A 17,549-nucleotide genomic window follows, 5' to 3' on the forward strand; every position below is an offset into this window, starting at 1 on the left:
TTTCCTAAAAGCCAGTGTACTGTGCGATGCCAGTGCACGTTAAAGAACCCCGAAGTGGTCGAAATTTCCGGAGCCCTTCATTATGGCGTCCCTCATAGCCTGAGTCAGTTTGGGATGTTAAACCTCCATAAACTAAGCTAAACTAAGCTAAACTAATTATTTTTCCTTTAGAGCGTGGCTGGAATTCAATCCCAGGAACTGTTGCTTAGCAGCCGGACGCCATATTCACAGAATAATCGCGGAGGCGTTCGAGACAGTGCCAAAGTCGATGGGCGGAAATGGAGAGCGAGGAGAGAGGACACCCGGCCTATGAACACCATACCGGCAAGATGCCGTCGGCCTATTCATGGAAGCACTTTGCTGATGTACTCGCGGGCGAGAAAACGAAACTATAGATCGCCGGAGTAGTAGTGACAGGGTTAAAGGCGATGAAAGGGGAAGAAAATGAGGAGAGTGGTTACAACGGTGGATGAGAGGTATGACGACGATAACGGTTGAGAGTGTCCGCAAAGGCCAAAGCAAAAGGGTGAAAGGGCTAGGGTACTTCATGCCATGACCGAGCGCTGCGCCGTCCGAGACAGCCTGCATTGCAAGTGCCGCTCTGCCGCTCTCCGCAGTGAACTCGTTCATAAAAAAGCACAGCGGGGTTTCCCGGCTGCCACCCTCCTTCACATTCCTCCCTTATGCACGCAACGGAGTAAAGCTCTCCTGCAGTCGGAAAGCACGCTTCAAGAGGACGAGCCGCACATGGTATGGCGCTACTAACTCATCGCATATGTAGTCACTCCATTTGCCTGCGGCGTAGTTCTAATTGCACAAATAGTTATTATATACGCTCCTTCAGGAGCAGAGCGCTGTGGTCGTTTCCCGCGCGCTGCTCGCACCTCTGTTCGCCAAACGCAGTACATGGCCGCAAAGCATTTATGTACTGCAGAAAAGCCGACGCCCAAGAATTCCTTAGCATCCGATTGATGCCGAACCATTTGATTAACCACTTTTTCGGTATTTTCGAGCTGCTTTTTTATTCTGTAGGCAGCAGTCTTAGCAAAAGCCAATTCTTCTATATACGCGTATAGTGCGCAGCTTTATTAAAAAATTTTCTTTATAGCTCGACCAGATAGTTCTAGTGACTGGTGGCGTTGCCAACAGATGACGCCACAGCACCACCACAGACAAGTATTCTGTGAGCACAAGCTTGGGCAGGCATGTTCATTAGTAAAGAAGCGCGCGCACTAACTTCAATGGTATTTTTGTTGTAATGAAGTAAAATTTATGATACAAAAATCAGCCAATTAGGGGTACCCTCACCAACCACTGCGCCAAACAACGACTCCTGCAGATAAGAGTTTGGCTTTCTCTCATCACAAAAATGCTTTGCAGAGAAAACTGACAGATGAACTCGCAACTATGGAGCAAACAACTGCGAGTTGGTCTGCCATCTGGTTGGTCTCTATATGGTAACACATACAGGACATGTATCCCACAGAGGGCGCATGATTTAACAGTACCGTAGATGCTTTAATGCACGAATGTAAGCAGGTATTATTTTCATGAGCAGAAGATGTGTTCCAAGTTCAGTTGTCGCAATGCCTCCGACGCTTAAACGTATCTTTCACGGAGAATTGGCCGAAGGACCGGGAACGTGTAGGCAGAAAAATACCCAACATATTTACTGGCTAGTACAATGATGCCATTTGGCACCGCTTTTGAGCATCAACTGCAAAACTGGGTGAGGAACTGAAAACAACCCAAGGCATCCGTGGAATATAGTGCGTGTCGAAGACAAAATAAGGAATCATAAAATGTGTTCAACACTCAAGTTTTGTCGATTAATTACTGGTTAGTTTCGTACAGGAAACATGCAGCCGGGCCTATAATAGAGAGCGGCTGTCTCTTAACATCAATTTTTAGTGAATGCATCGGGCGAACGCATGATTTTACGGTCACTACACATACCCTACGATGGTTTCGCTGTTTAACCTTGTGGACAGGAGGGCATGGTCAGCCTTCCTGTGAAGGCAAAATTAACTTGTAAGTCGTAGAGGTGACCAAGAGAAGACTAGAGCACTGGTAGCGCAAAAATAAAAATAGAAAGAATGCACGAATTGCCACAGCAACCAAAACGATACACCTCAGAACGCAGAAAATACCTTAGAATGGTAAAGAAAAAGAACAGATCTGAACGTTTGGAAAAGTATACTTTTCCAAACGTTCAGATCTGTTCTTTTTCTTCGTAACAAATAAAACAATCACTTGAATTAACTATCAGCAGTGTGGAGCTCGCCATTGCCCTGATTCAAAGGGGATACCAATAAAATCCCGACCGTCCGTACGTCTCATCCGTATTTCCGTTCACCCGTCAGTCCGTCCATCCATTTATGAAAAGTTTCTTGTGAAAGTGGTGGGGGCCGGGACGGACCTCGGAGTCTGAAATGGTGCTCGCTGGTCGAATGGTGGTGGTGAACAACCTGTTATTCAACGAGGCCAAGTGTGTACTATCTTTAGGTCACGTGGCATATGGTAGCCAACAAAAAATTGGCGGGGGCTTAGCTTTGGTTAAGCCTGGTAGGTTGCGAAAGCGAGCGCAGCGCCTCAAGGAACGCGCGCTAAAGGTCACGCGTGGCCACCGGCCGCCGCTGCGCGACGACTCGACTTGGTAGCCCATCTCTCACCCTGGTATGATTGATGATTTGATTGATTTATGGGGTTTAATGTCCCAAAGCGACTTAGGCTATGAGAGACGCCGTAGTGAAGGGCTCCGGAAATTTCGACCACCTGGGGTTCTTTAACGTGCACTGACGTCACGCTATGACGTCACTAGGCATGGCATGACGTCATAGGTCATTCTAAATGTGACGCGTTGATACCGGCCCCCGCTGCGCGACGACTCGACTTGGTAGCCCATCTCTCACCCTGGTATGACGTCAGAGGTCATTCTAAAGGTCAAACGTGGCTACCGGCCGCCGCTACGCGAAAGGCCACTCATGAGCGTAGTATTGCTGTCGCAATAAAAGTACATATCCACAAATGCAATACACAAGACAGCCCAGGAAACTGAACCCGAAACCTGCAGTTCAACACAACTTTCACTGCAAGGCGTTAGCTGGAAAGAGAAGCAGCACAAGGCGGACATTCCTGGGAGTTCAAGCTGCAGATCGAGTGTTGCGGTGTTTTACTTCTGCTGGCACGCAGTGCTGGTTCTCTTTAGAGTTGCCCTTCTTTCAAAAGTAGTTTGCGTAATTGTCAAAGCATCAGTTCTCGTCACCTTCATCATCATCATCATCAGCCTGACTACACCCACTGCAGGGCAAAGGCCTCTCCCATATCTCTCCAATTAACCCTGTCCTTTGCTAGTTGCCGCCACTGTATCCCCGCAAACTTCTTAATCTCATCCGCCCACCTAACTTTCTGCCGTCCCCTGCTACGTTTGCTTTCTCTTGGAATCCACTCCGTTACCCTTAAGGACCAGCGGTTATCTTCTCGTCACCTTAAACTGAATAAAAGCGACAGTTTTGTCTAACGGCGACTGAAGCTTATCCCCGTGCCTCCAACGCTTCCCAAGATCAAAAGGCGCATCGCACCCTATTCCAGGAGATCAAGGGCATATTCTCGCAGTAATAACACCGCTTGATTTGATCTTGGTGCAACGTCTGTACGACGTGAAGGGACTCGCCTGGCCAGGAATTTTACGGAATAACACGGATAAAGAAACGTGGATTAAAGGCCTTGAGTTGCACTCCATTACACCTCGCTCGCGGGGCAATTTTCTCGCTCTTCAGTGATCGTTCGTGGCGCCCCTCGCACATCGTGTTGCGCAAGTGGCGGGAAACGCGCGTGGCACACTACAGCGACCGGGAAGCCATGTGCGCATAAAGCCACGAGCGTGAACGGAAGCGCAGCGGTACCTGGACGACCTCATTCTATCAAGCTGGAAAACAAAATAAATGAAGAAAGAAAACGAACATTCGAGGCCGACACCATGCATCCTGTGCCCAGCGTTCGTCTCGGGTACATTACAGTGCCGCACGAAGTTCGACGAGCTGCATGTATAGGGTTCCCCGTACTGTTTAGAACGCGTTACTTTCGTGTGGGTGCAGCGCTCTGGAGAGCCATGCTGCGCAAGTTTTCTCCTTTATTTGCCCAATTACCACCTTTTGCAGCTGCACGACCGCGTTCTGCGTTTGCGCCGCCTCTACTCAAATGTGATCTGCCTTCGAGTTGCACTGCTGGGGGGTTGGGGCAGGTGGAGGAGGGGCGTCCTCCGTCGCTTTGTCCGGAGATGTCTATCAGTACGCTGACTGATGAAGGAGAGATGGAAGTCAAAACAGGGAAACTGATAGAGCCCAATTATTATGCGTGTGCTTTCAGCGATTTCTCCATTTTTAATTCAGTTTATGCGCGCTAGATGCATAATGATGATCGTCGTGACAGGGATTGGCATATGGTACAGCAATTCGCCGTTTATATAAGGCATCCATTACCAGCGCGAAACACGGACTGCGGACGTGGTAATCAACAAAACTAAAACCCATAGTGAAAAAAAAGAAGCCATCCAAAGTCTTTTTTTTTTCTTTTTCAGAAAGCTTTAATCCCCAGTCGCATAATTTGTGTGGTGGACTCGCATCTTTTTTGCCTCTTATGTAGAAATCCTTGACTGCTAATTGGCCTGTGCTCTTTATTCATAGTCATCAACTATGGAACGTACAGAGCTGGCAGACGACAGACATGAAGGATACAAAACTACTACTGTTTGTCCTTCTCGTCTATATCCGTTGTCTGCCAGCGCTGCGCATTACATTTCAGAACCCAACCAGGCTATAGCCCAGAAACACTCTCTGGTCATCAACTAGACAAAAAATTTATTCTTTTTTTTCAATTTACGCACAACCGCTCGCACTGGTTCCTCCAATATGAAAGGGAAAAAAGTTTAGCATTCAAATAATAATCACTCCACAATTATCCATGACAAGCTCACTTTTTCCTATTTTCTATCTAGTTTTCCTCTTTACGTATAATATCCAAAAGCGGTTTCGAACTTTAGTAGAGAACTAACCAATAAATTTTTCGTTTAGTGCAAACTGGTTGCCCCATCCTAACTGGAGAGACCTGGACATTCACTCTCTAGTCTGAAACCAAAAAAGTGACAGCGTTTCCACCCTCTCTTTACTATCGATTCCTTTGTTACATTGCGAGGTAGTCGGGACATCAAACATCGCCGTCACTAACGAGGTGACCACGCTGAAAAAAGCTCACGCCATGATGATAAGGCTTAGCACCCAACGCTCAATCTTCCCCTTCTAACTGACAGGACATGACTATCTCTGGATAGCACAAGTGGAACAACTTGTATGTGCGCAGCCCCTAAGAGGCCTCTCCCAGGGATTGACCTCCTTTTTGCCGTTCAACAAATCAATGCCACAACAACTTTAATTCGTCCTATGAGGTCCATTTTGGTGAGAGCACCAAAATATCTGGGTATACAAAGACAGAGACAGAAAAAGTCACGGGTCAACGCGCTCAGAAAAATCTGCAAATTTGGTGCAGAAACATAAGAACCTACACACACACATAAAAAAAAAAACATGCTGTGTGCCCAAAATGATTGAAGCGAAAGAATAAAAGAAACAAAACGCTTTCCGTTGGGTCTTTTCCAGCAAAGATATTCTTTTATCACGGAGCGAAAGCGATGACAAAGACAGGCTCATGGGTTTTCCTTTCGTGAAATGCCGCGGCAATCTCTCGACCTTTTTTTTATTCTTGTCGTGCAGTGTAACTTGAGTTCTTTAGAATATAGGTTCACGACCTCATGGTTTGCAGTGTGTGGGCAAGTGGAAATGAGCTGTGCCCTTCAAACGTTATTGAATACCCTTATCCGTTCGTTCCAAGCAATCCACGTTTGTTACAGGTACACGGACTACGCAGCAAGCGCACAGAGTGTGTCGCTAAACAAACTACTTCCTTCTTTGCTTTTCTTTCCACTACGGAGGAAACTCTGTCGGCCTTTGTACGAACACCAGAAACGACCGTTGCGCACGCAAGGTTTATGAACAAGATGCGGAACGATGGGGAAGGGCCAAGGTCAGCTGATGTCACCGATCGGAGTCGAGAAAACTGCGCGGCGTCGTTCTTTTCTTACCCCGAACTTCTCTCACCTTTTTTTATCTTTCAAATTACGTAGTTGGAGCCCCCCGGAAAGTCAGTCTTCAGAAAGTAGCCCATCTTGAAATGGCCGAAGCGGGCAACGTCGTCCGTGTTCACCTGAAACAACGAAATCAGCGTTTTTTTTTTTTTTTTTGGTGGAGCACACTCAGGAAAAGCCGCGAGTTGGTTCTGTACGCAGTCGTGTACAAAGCGCCTTAATTAAAGGGTTAACGTCGGCGATGCAGTCGAAAGCATAAGGTGTAAGGTACTGTTCCAGCATTTTATGAATTACGCCATGCGGTCCGACCGGTCACCACATCCATACTATATCGCTTGTAACGTACATGTGACATGGCGATGGTTGCAGCTTGCTTTGAAGCGCTCTCGGGAAGCGAGTGTGTGAGGAGCCCCTCAAACGAAGAGGAGCACCCCAAACACAGAGGAGCTCCTCAACGACATGAGCGTCAGGCTCATGTCAGGCTCGTCAGGCTCGTCAGGCTGGAACTTTTAGGCCCAGCCTGACGATGGACGTGCTTTAAGAGTGAGCCGACAAATGACTTTGCCATATATGGAAGTAAACAGAAGGAGGAAAAAACGCGCAGTTTGTTCACCCAGGCGATATGTTGTAGCTGTTGTATATCGTTATAACATGACTCATGTTCCAGCCAGTTGGTCGATACACTTAAGGCAAAGCTTAAGAACTGCAAACAGGCGCAAGAAAACAATGAAGGAAACACTAAAGGACAGCTGAGAGGAAAGCCGCTTGTAACGATAGATTGCATACACACAATAAAAAAACTCAGTGTTATGGCTGGAAGGATGGGGAACACCTGAAAACGGTAGAAAGTTGTCAAGCATGGTGATGAAAACCTGGACAGCGACCCGTTCAGAGAAACAGTCTTCCTCAGTGAGAGACAGGAACGGCTTGCTCACAAATGTGGGCCCCCCTTTTCTTTATAAAATATGCTTCTATGACTACTTTTTTCTGCTCTGTCTTTTGATCAGCCAGTGAGCTCTGCATTTTCACAGGGTGGAAAATAATCGCAGATTTTTCAATGCGTAGCCATAAGGTGATCCTCGTCATGCCATGAGGATCAGCCAGTGAGGATAAGCGATCCTCATGACTATCCGATTTCAAGGGTTGCTATCTGAACACGGTTTACTAGCGGACCCCATTCGACCCAGAAAGGAAGCCTTCACATCGACGATGGCCCCGCCTACAGCTTCGGCACCGGTTTATTATCCAGCAGCCCCGAACGCCGCCCATTTACAACGACATCCCATGTAAAGATGCCGAAGGCTACTGGACCAGCACGAGGGAGCAGCGGCCTTCGACAACTGAGACGACGCTTTGACACCTTTCTTGCACTAGATGGGCCTGCTTGTACGCGGTACGAGAACCGTGGGCTGTGACACATTCAAGAATAAGTTCCTGAAGATGTTCTCAAGCGTCCTGCGAAAGAGGGCTCAATTGCAGCTCCAGACTCGCACCCAGCACCCAAATGAAACAGTGACCGCGTACGTCGAAGAAATGACATGCTTGTTCCGTCGGGCCGACGCCGGAATCACAGAGGAAAAGAAAGCTAAGCTCTTGATGCGAGGTGTAAAAGAAGAATTTTTGTCGGAGTCATGCGCGATCCCCCGAAGACCGTCGCGGAGTTCACCAGGGCAACAAGCACTATCGATATCGAGAATACCATGACCCTCTAACCCGGGCAGGGGGGGGGGGGGGGCGGTTGCACCCCCCCCCCCCCCTTGGAATTACGGATATTATTTATACACTAGTTCCTTTTTGGTGCTAACCTGCCGCCGCCCCCATCCCTAGACATCGGGTGCCCCTCCCTGGAAAAAGTTCTGCGGACGCCCTTGTTCCAGGTCAACGTGCAATGCGAGGTCACGAACGTACGACCTTGACGTGGCTATCTACGATCGCACTGTAATGCCTTAGTGGACATAGGCGCCGACTGCTCAGTCATCAATACTGAATTATAGCAGAAGACACCTGCCCTCTACCGCCAAGGCCCCTAACGTGTGTGGGCGTGAGAACGCCAAGCCATCCTGCCCAAAGTCGAAGAAATACTGCGCGATGATGTGTTCCAGCCATCGAAGCGCCCTTGGGCAGCACTGGTCGTCCTCGTCAAAAAGAAATACTGAAAAGCCTTCAGTTCTGCGTCGATTACCGCCGACTTAACAGCGCAACCAAGAAAGACGTCTGCCATCTGCCTCCGATCAACGATGCCTAAGACCTTAGCGTCGCCAAGTACTACTCGTCCATGAATCTAAAGAGCGGGTATTGGAAAATCGAAGTCGAGGAAAGGGATCGAGAGAAGACTGCCTTCATCAGGCCGGATTGGCTGTTCGGGTTCAAAGTACTGCCATTTGGACTTTGTTCTACCCAGCAATGTTCCACAGCTTAATGGACACAATACTGGCAGGTCTCAAATGGCAAATTTGTCTCGTATGCTTAGATGATGTCGTCGTCTTCGTTTCGAACTTTGACGATCACCTGAAAAGGCTTCGAAGAGTGTTGGAGGCAGTCAAGTCCCAAGGGCCAGAAATTTATGTGCTAAGGAGTGAAGCTTAGCACTGGCCGGTTTTTGCTTTGCACCTCCCTTCTGTCGGCACGCGACAGTGACAGTGGCCCCAGTGGGAGCTAATCAACAGGCCCGTGCACTTTCTTCTTTCTTCCTTCGGTCTCAGCAGCAGCAGTGCGACCTGTTGGTGCGTTCGAATCTATTCGACGCCATGTGATCGGTGAGCGACAGACTGCGGTTCTAGCGATATTTGTTGCCCTTTGCAACCGGAGTACTTTGAACGCTTGCGTCTGGACTTCCCGACGACGCATCTGAACGCGTTTCAACTGTATGCCACGTGCAATAATTTTGCGCGCAAAGGCAAAGTGCCGCAGCAGACCGCGTCCAACGGTAACACGAATACGCCAGTCCCGCCGTATCTGTCGCCGCTCACAAGCGTCATCGTCTCAACATAATCCGGTCCGCTTTCCTCGACACCGGCGCGTTATACGAAGCAGAGAGTAAATGTAACCTGTATTCCATACACATGATGTATACTCTAGTTTTGGATCATCATCGTGACAGTGATTGATATGGGGTAAGCATTTGTAGAGTGGATAGTTTATAAGAGGCGCACATCACCGACGCACGAGTACAAAACATGGTCTATTAAGAAAATAACCAATTAGGCTGTCCTAATAAAAAAAAAAAGCATCAGTCGAAGCCTCCTTCGAAAAAGCTTAATTGAATCCACATTCATAGAAGTTGTGCGATGGATTTATTTTTCTTTTAGTTCATGCTTGTTTCGTGGTCCTATTTAAAAATTGATTCTTAACTAGTCAAAGTACCTATCCTTTTTATTCTCGGCTCAGTTTAAGCACGACATGCTGTATATACACTCTCAAGGCTTCCACAAAGAAGGTCTTGGCGCCCTCATGTCTCCTCTCTGGCGACGGCTTCTTTCATTACATTGCGGGAAAGCCGGCACATGAAATTCTGCTGTTATCAACGCGGCGACTATACTTACGCTCACGCCACATTGATAAGTCCCAGCACCCAAGGCTCACTTTTCACCCTATCTGTGATAAAACACCATCACTGGGTCTACATCGAACAAGAAGGACAATCGGACCTACGGAGCTCTGGCCTACAGCCCCCTCCCCCCCCCTTCCCCCCCCCCTCCTCCCCTCCCCACGAAGGTGATTGACTTTCTGTTTGAAATTTAACAACTTCATTACCACTACACATATCCAAAGCGTCTTGAGAGGAATTTTGGCGACAGAGTAAAAAAATTTGGCTACACAGAGGTGGGAAAAGGCGCGGGTCATTGCATTAACTACATCAAATGTTTTAGTGTGTAAACACAACTAGCTGTAAAAAAAAAAAATAACATGCTGCAAGCACAAAGCAAATGCAGCAAAAGCACAAAAGAAACAACACAACTGCTGTTGGCTCTTTTCCAGGAAAGATATCCCTTTATCAAGCAACAAGGTTGAGTACGGAGGCAGGTAACAATCGCGGTTTTTCCTTGCGTGAAATGCTGCGGCAATCTTACCAGCTTTTTTATCCTTCTTGTGGAGTAAAACTTCCGTTGTTTCACATAAACTTGTATATTCGCAAGGTTTGCAATGTGCAGAGAAATGAACTGAGTTGTACACTTCAAACTAACTGCGCGTCGTCCCAGCCATTCGTTAAGACAACAAAATGCACATTTTGTGACAGGATAATGGTATAGCGTATAAACTAGGCAGCAAGCGCGTGTTTTGCAGAACAGCGAACTTTCTCCTTTGCTTTTCCATCATTTGCAGTGGGCAAGTTTTTCAGGCATTTGTCTATGTAGAATGTAAAAACAACCGCTCAGCGCGCAGTGTTTACAAACGACGAGACGGGAAACGATGGAAAAAGTCTGAGGTCAGCTGGATGCCATTGATCACAGTCGAGTGAACTGCAGGAAGTCGTTCTTTTTTTCTTCGTCCGAGCTTCATGCTTCTTGTTCTCGCTTCTCATATTTCGACGACGGTGAAGCCTTCTAGGCGAGTCATTCAGTCTCAAGAAAGTAGCAGGCCCTCAAACGAGCGACGTGGATAACATCAGTCATTACTGAACATCGGTCGAAATTTATCCGCATCGTTCTCCTTTCTTTCACTCCCTCCTGTCTCCCTCTCCACACTGCGGGGCTGAGGAGTCCACCGAGAAGTGAGAGGCTCCCTTCCCTCAAAACCAGTTTTCATTTTTTTTAACCTCATGCATTTAAGCGCTCTGTCCAGTAATTAACATTGGCGAAGCAGTTGACAACGTAAGACCCATGCGTATAAAGCGCCAGCATTTCCTCAGTACAGTCACGCCGCCTGAAAGACCGCCACAGCCATACAAAACCAGCACGGCGATGGCGGTCGTCGTAGGGTGCATTGGAGCGCTCATGCGACGCGAGTGTGTGAGGAAACCCTCAAAGATATGAGCAGTAGACCGGCGCACTCAGTCGCTGATTATGACGGACAGGAATCCAAACAAAACACTGCATTGGTCGATGAGCGTCGAACATCGCTGAGAGAACCTTAGTTTCTGGCGACGGGCCTGCGTCAACAGCGAGTGGTCCGACTCGGCACCTTCGCAGGAGCAGCAGAAGACGTGGTTAATCAGGGACCAATGATTTCGCTACAAATGGAAGACACACTGAAGGAAGAAGCATGCACATCTAAGCAGCCAGGTGGACATAATAAAAACAGAGGTGTTTGTTGTTCTCACTAGAAAACAAGGATATGTTGTTGAGCCGATGAAAGTACAGGACGTTTCTCATTCTTCCAAACATGGTCATGAAATCGAAAACAAAGTAGGCCAGGGTGAGCTACGCATCCATCGCCGCTGTGTGCTTTGATATCACTGCACCGGAATTTTCAATTAGCGAATGCCGAGAAACCACCTGCGCTCAAATGACTTTTACGGCTTCATCACAAAGAAACAATCCTCCTGCTGCGAGAGAGAAAAACGGCTTCAACTGGTGTATAGCTCTCTATAGCTTCTGTATAGACTGACTTTAGACCCTCGCCGATAATATCTTTTGATAGAAGCCCATTTTTAGATATTTGCACCTGTTCACGCTTTCGAAACATTCCCGGATACTTGCTGTGTTTGCGTCATATATGTTCTCATAAGCGCCGGAAAAACAATCTCGGAAATCCAACAGTGAAGGGCACGGATGTTGAAATTTTTGCTAGCTACAAGCGATCGGTGCTAGAAAAATTGTTTGTATAAAAGGGAAAGATGAAAACAAGCGGTTTGCAGCCGCTGCTTGCGGTGATGAAAACACCCGTGGCTAAAACAGCCGTTAAAATTATAGACCCTGGAGAAACTCATGCTTCAATCTAGTATAGCGCCCCAAATGTTGTTGTTAGCCTTTGAAACGATGGCACATACCCACTCTGGGGAATCGGCCAAGAATCATCGCCATCATCACATATCTACTTCATCTGCCTCTTTAGAGTAGAAAGCCACATTCAGGCATGCATGTTTAGCATGGTCTATCTCTCTACTTTTCCTGAATTCGTCAAAACTTCTCCCCCATCTCCCCTAGCGTCCGAATGTAAAACTAAATTAAGCTTTTCTTCGTGCTGTTAGTACTCCAGAAAGTAGAACTGTTTCCACAGCAAACAACCACCATACCTGCTCGCAAAGTTTTTCTCAAAAAAAAAAAAAAACGTGTGTCGAAATGAGCATAAGAAATAAATTGATATAACAGCGTCTTTTCGAGAAAACAACATTTCTCTGTTGCAATCAGTGGGCTATGCTACCGTATAAGATTAATTAATGCTCTTTCATTAACCGAAACGAAGTCTTCATATCCGACAAGGAGGTCATAGAGTCTGAAATGGCTCATTCAAGTACCTGATTACCGAAGAAATGATACCACAATTTTAATATACTTTCTTCCATGCTAGGGATAAATATGAGCTGTATGTTTTGAAGAAGCGTGGCATGGCAGCCATTTGCGCGGTGGCCGCGACTGAAACTGAGCGGAGAATGCAAAAGTAAGAAAAATCATTCAAGCAAGCTATAGGTGCTCAAGACACGAGGTATTGAAAGTGAAATTACTTAGAACTCATCGCAGGCGCTCTTCTATCAGGATCAACGCCAGAGCAAGTTTTGAACTTAGCGCTCTGAAGACTACATTCTTGGCGCAATCGCTGCGCTTTCTTTTGATCGAGTAGGTGTGAACCGCAAGAGTAACGCTCTTCCTTCAGGGTAAAAATATTCCTCATTAGGAGTGCTTCAAAAATACAAATTGCGGGCGAGCGGAAAAAAATCGTAACTGCAGCGAATACTGGCATCTGGTATTAGGCAGCAAAGCGAAACAGGGAATTGAGAGGTATAAGAAAGAAAGGACGGAACGTGTAGAGGCTTCTCAAAATGGCACCTGCCGCTTTACCGTCCCCGAATATCCGGGTCAAAAGAGGGACCTGGAAAAACCTTCAAGGTTTCAGTTCTTAAGAATCCGGACTTACTAGTGGTAAGAGAATGAATAAACGCAGCCATAAATACAGCAACCTATTTAGGCGTCGAGAGTGCGTACAACACGAAATGCATTGCAAAGAAGGAGAGACACATTGTTGGACGGCTCCTTCCCGATATCGTTGGCTCCCAGAGTGGCGGGCGTTCCACCCCTAGTTCGAAGCACTGAGTAGCAGTGTTGTTGAACCAGGTGTAATGCGGTAGCGGTAGTTCGAAAACGTGCAACGACGGATCTGCGGCACGGACTGTTTACCTACCGCTGCAGTGACAGCAGGGGGAGGAAAGTGCACGTATCTGCCTATTGGCACCAACTGGGCCGTCATCGCTGCCACGTGCAGCCAGAAGAGAGTTGAAAGAAAGAGATGTTAAAGGAAAGATGGAAGTAAAATAGCAACCGCGACCGCCGAAGCGACGAAGACGGCTGCGTCAGGAACAGATGCCCCTCTATCCACCCTCCCCGCTTAGCGGCTCTGAGTAGCCTTATGCGGCGCACACAAGCACAACCTTGATATCTGAATCACTTGCACGCAGATCGGCACCGCGGCTTCCGAGCGATATTCCTTTAGCGTGAATCAAGCTGCATACTACTGGGACAGAAGGCCTCGAGGAGTTCGTCCCATGTCCGCCCTCCGGTTCGGCGTCATGTTCGCTCTAGAGTTCGCAGCGGTTCACGCATGATGTTCGCCTGAGTTTCGTGAAAGACATGAGAGCGCAAAATGGCAACTAGGGAACAAGACGAGCGCTGCACTTTCAACAGGATTTATTCAAGGAAGAACGTTTATATAGCATCTGCCCTTATCCATGCTCTTAATCGCAGTTTACAAACATTCACCTCTCACAGATACGCATCAAGAAACAGCATTTCACTGTGGCGAAAAACAACTGACGTGTCACTAATGCAATTATCACCTCGCTTCTTGATATAGAAGACTTCCACGAGGTCACGTTCTATCCTATCTCGGCTTTTCAATAGCACTTAGCAATCCGATATGCGAGGCTTGCAGGCTACGCGCTTCTCTTTCGAGCAGGCTTGGCAGTGGTCTGGAAAATGGCCTCTCTTGTTTAATGAATTCTTGTGTTCAAGCAGGCGCCCATTAAGACACCGTCCGGTCTGTCCAACGTAGGCACCTTGCCGCATGTAAGTGGGAACTCGTATACTACTCCCTTCTTGCAACCAACAGCATGGATAAGGGCAGAGGCTATATAAACGTTCTTTCTTGAATAAATCCTGTTGAAAGTGCAGCGCTCGTCCTGTTCCCATGCTCGTCCGTGTTGCAATTCTGCGCTCTCATGTCTTTCACGAATACGCACCAACAAGCCCAGCTGCAAGTACTTCTTCGCCTGAGTTTGCCGGGAACGCGAGCTAAAAGCATTTCATGTTTAAAAACGTCGACCGAAACACTTCTAGCTTCAGTCATAGAGCAAACACAGCGGCAGACAGCAAATTCAATCGAATTCCTGCTTAGAGCCACAAGAGAACAAATAGCTTTATCAAACAATGGGGATCACTGAACCCAGGCGTAATCCCTGCAGTGAAAGCACGAAAAAAGAACATAGTACTAAAAATGTAGTAGACATGTTCACGAACTGCACAGGCAAACAACGAATTGAGTACTCTTATAAGCTATCGCCTACAGAATGGTACAATCAACATGTAGGGGCACTTTACTTTGTGAACGAGATAACTAATTCAAAGTGCACAATTTTTGCACTATGTAGATATCACCTTGCAGCGAGACGCACTGGTCAATATCGGAGACAGGTCATGAACAGCTGAGCGTCATCTGCCTATTGAAGCCTAGGTGCTCTCTTGATAACCGTGGACAAATAGTCAAAAATGTCGAGCATTATAAGCAGGCTCTTGAGGCACGACATGGAGTGTTATATATGCTTCAGAGCGCGCAACTAAACTGCAGATATAAATCCCGTATTCACGTATGTAGCTTTCAAAAAATGAACAAAGAGGTTCACTAATGCCGTAAACATTCAGTCTTTCTCCGAGTAACTAATGACTGAAGAAGGCGAACACTTCAGAAAGATCGATGCGCGAACAGTTTATCTGTCAGCCCTTTGTCAACAGCAGCAACTCGAGCAAGAAAAGATGTCAAGTTAGATTTAATAAACCTGCTCTTCATAAAGACATGCTAAATGCAGATTTTTTATTTATTAATCACAAGAGGCTTGTGGAGAACAATCGATAATTTTTTAGAATGCAAGAAACAACGAAAATGGCCGATGCGTCGGCCAGTTTCGCTGACCGTCGCAACTCAGAACGTCGCTACAGCTGCTACCTTAGCGCACGAGAATAACGACTGCCATCTTCTGAATGCGTGGAAATGTCTTCTATTAGCATGTTCAGCCTTGGCCAAAAATCCTCAGGCCGGGTCTGCTTGAGCCGTTCGTGGGACACTTACGGGCCTATGAAGCAACCAAGGTCCTGGGGGAAGAGGACAATAGTCCTCCTCATCCGCCGGTTATTAACAATGAAAAAAAAAAAAAGGCACGGTATTATAGCCGGCAGACGATATTAGTTTCAGGAGACGAATGACCCCGCTGACTCCATGCGATGATATGGATGATAACGGGGGAAGTCCTCGCTGATCACCTTGCAACTGCACAGCATACAACGCTGGGCGCTAGAGATATCATTTACGAAACGTGACCCAGGAACACTTGCGCATTACAACCCGGTTGAGACACTCTGTTCCCAGAAGAATGGGATACTCTCACTTGCGGCGCAGTGTCGCAAAGAACAAGTGATCGTCTCTCATGTGCGCTCGAACTTATCGATGGTGCTTGCCTGTATTGCGCTGATAAACCACCTGCGCTCTCTGTTCGGCTAAAACACTAGTGCGAGCCCTCGGTAGGATAGCAGTGTGTTAGTAGTATAGAGTTCCTTTAGCTGCATGTCAGAGTACAATTTCATTCAAAATAGCTCTTTAATATCCGATGAAAACCAGGTAAGTGATACGGCTGCTTTTCTGGGCAGCACGCCCGTACGATCAGGGAGTTAAAACCTCCGTCCCTGCCAGATGCAGCGTAACTGTCAGAAATCTGACCCCTAGAAGTCTTCATTTAGGCGTTTCACTGTGGCAAGCAGACGCTTCCATGGTTCGCGAGCGTTATGCTGTCAGTTCAACAGATTCAATGCAAAGGCCCTGCACGTTCATGGTATATAGTATGGAGCGCTCCTTTTCGCTGCTGGTATTTGGGAGTCATTCATCCTCAGCGTCCAATAAAGGGGACTAAAGGCTATCACTGACGTATCGTTTTGCGTACATACGGGTCGGGCCCCACGTATATCGTGACTCAAGAGGAGGAGGGAAGCGGAGATGTCCACTGACCCAGGGATGATGATGATGATGTCCTCAGGCTTAATGGCACATACCCACGGCGGGGGATTGGCCAGGGTGCATAGCGGATACAAACCAGGGAGCCAGTTATGTGTCTTCATCTATTTCATCGTCAATGACGCCGGTGGCGTATACGCTCCAGTGCTGCGTTTCTGCAGTGTTGTCAACGCGTATACTGCTCTAGTGCCGTGTTTCTGTCGCAGCGCTGTCCACGCCAACGCATGCAGCGCACATCTCTCTGTCACTACCGTTACATAGCTCAAAGCGCGAATATTAGTTTGGTAGTAATAAAGGAGTACTTTACTCATTGACGTCCACCCAAGCGCAGCCAACGGCTACAAAGGAAAGCTATACAGCTTTTTCAGAAACTTCGCAGTTAAAGAAAAATTCGTCCTGGTCCGGGGTTCGAACCCGGGACCACCGCTTCACCGGAGCAGTCGCTCTACCAATTGAGCTAACCGGGACGGCAAGCTTATGGTAGGGCGAGAGCGAATTGATCAATAACTCGAAGTGGGAACACGGTGTTGACCAAATGTTTAGGGGAATCCCCCAAGGTGGAGTAGATTTGTAATAAGGGAGTAATTACTCATGGAAAGGCTGCTACGCATGTTTAACCGGACGAACGTCCAGTTGATGAAGAACAGCCAGATGAAACGAGAAGGAAGTGCGCTGCCCCGAAATTGATTGTATGCAACGTCACATATTTTAGCGAATGATGCTTAGAGCTGGCCCTCACTTCATCCGTGCTGAACGAAGCAAAAAAGAGGTAGTAGAAATGTTCAATAAGACAATCAGTGCTTGTTTTTAGACGTCAAGGCAGGCATGAAGGATGGGAATTAATGAAGGTGGTTGTGCGTTCTGTGATAAGAGAGGTTCTCTTTGCACAGTTGTGCAGAGCGCTCTCTCTGCACGGGCGCTGCTTTTAACCTCCTCCGCTGACACCCACGCGTTTCTTTGTGTGTCGAGGTTAAAAGGCAGGGGTTCATATGAGCACGCAGCTGGAATGTAGCTGGGGTGCGTTCGCTGCTATGGAAAC

The sequence above is a fragment of the Amblyomma mixtum genome, chromosome 5, assembly GCF_055824585.1.
Source record: "Amblyomma mixtum isolate Tamu chromosome 5, ASM5582458v1, whole genome shotgun sequence".
In the NCBI taxonomy this organism is placed as follows: Eukaryota; Metazoa; Arthropoda; class Arachnida; order Ixodida; family Ixodidae; genus Amblyomma; species Amblyomma mixtum.